Genomic DNA, 1,667 nt, shown 5'->3' with positions numbered 1-1,667 from the left:
CCTAATATCTGTCACGTTCTACTTATCACACACGTGATTTACCTAACTTAATGTCATCTACCATTCTGCTAGATTCCTCAATTTTGCCGTTCATTATGACAGGTAATGGTACAGCTGTGTAAAAAAGCAGGCCTAATGACTTCTATTTTTAATGTTTATTTAATTTCAAAATACAGCGAATCGAGTGGCCGAGCGATTAGGCAGGAGCACCAACCATATCCATAAAATAATTTCGGCCCTTGTTTGACCAACAGGCTCACTAATGATTCCAGTGACGGAACAAGTTTTCTCGGAAAAGCACTATAAATCCAGTGGCGTATCTGAAAATTTTGACATGGGGTGATGGGGTCGGAAAGTATAGGGGTTCGATAAAAAATGTGGGTGGCGGGGTGCTAGCTGGCAAAATGAGTGGTGTTGTAGTTAGGGTGGGCGTAGGTAATATACTGTCTCTTATACACATCTAGATGTGTATAAGAGACAGGTTTGCAGTTTCGTGATACAGGAATATTTTTGGACGTAATACCTTGTCATTGTGTAAGAAGTGGATGAAATATCAATAAGAAATAATATAATAAAATATATTGTATGTAAGGCGTCGGTTAAAAAATCTCCTGAAAATACAATTTAATTTTGGAATTACTCTGTATATTTAGTCAAGCTATTAGCTTTAAACTGAAAATTAATCAGAATGTTCGTTGATATTAAACGGATGTATCAAAAATTGCCATTATATATTCATTAGACCTTGGAATTGGCTGGAAATCACATTTAAGGGATATAAGAAAAGAGCTCGATGCAGAAAACTATATATTGACACTCATACCGTCAAACCTCGATTAAAATCTCAATAACAGGATGTCTGAACATTTGTTTACATACATATAATAGAAAAACACAAAAAAAAAAAAAAAAAAAAAACCAAAAAAAAAAAAAAAAACAGGGTCACAAGTCGCAAGCCGCAACAATAAAAATCAAAACAAAAAATGCTCATCCACAGCCCAAGCAAATCAGTCAAGTAAACGTATGCAAATGTAATAAAGAGTTTTAAACCATGTTTAAACGAACATAAGCTTTGTAACTGCCTGTTACACCATGGAGTTATAAACACTATACAATACAAGCGATTGTTGTGGATTTCAGGAGTGGCGGGCAATGAAGGCCTAGTATCGTCGCTCATATCACGAACTAACACAATCAAAGTAGATTTTGTTAGTTCGTGAAATCACAGTAGCGCGTCAAAACGAGCGCGTATTGGTTGTCAAGGAATTTTGTATTCTTTACCACACAAAAAGTCCTTAACGACAGCAGCGCGTATTTTGACGCCCTTTTTTGATTTCACGAACTAACACAATTGAATTTAATTGTGTTAGTTCGTGATGTGAGCGATGGTATATTTAACAACTTTTAGCTTCAATATGAACATAAATATTCATAGTTAAACAGCACAACGATTATATAAAAGATATACAGATTTTTAGAAGCTTAACAGAGTTGAGTTAGGGTTCAAGAGAATTTTTTCCAATATGTTGCTTAAGCTTATACCTCACACCATTGAGGTAATTATACTACAAGCCTATCTGAAATTGGACGAAAAAGTTGTAATATAACGGGGGAATGCAGGATTAAAATATTATATTACGACAGTTAAAATTTCCTTTTTTGTTTGG

Source organism: Anneissia japonica, unplaced genomic scaffold (assembly GCF_011630105.1).
Source record: "Anneissia japonica isolate Jap-2015-1 unplaced genomic scaffold, ASM1163010v1 scaffold287960_len3192837_cov198, whole genome shotgun sequence".
In the NCBI taxonomy this organism is placed as follows: domain Eukaryota; kingdom Metazoa; phylum Echinodermata; class Crinoidea; order Comatulida; family Comatulidae; genus Anneissia; species Anneissia japonica.
Note: the sequence above shows the minus strand (reverse complement) of the source record.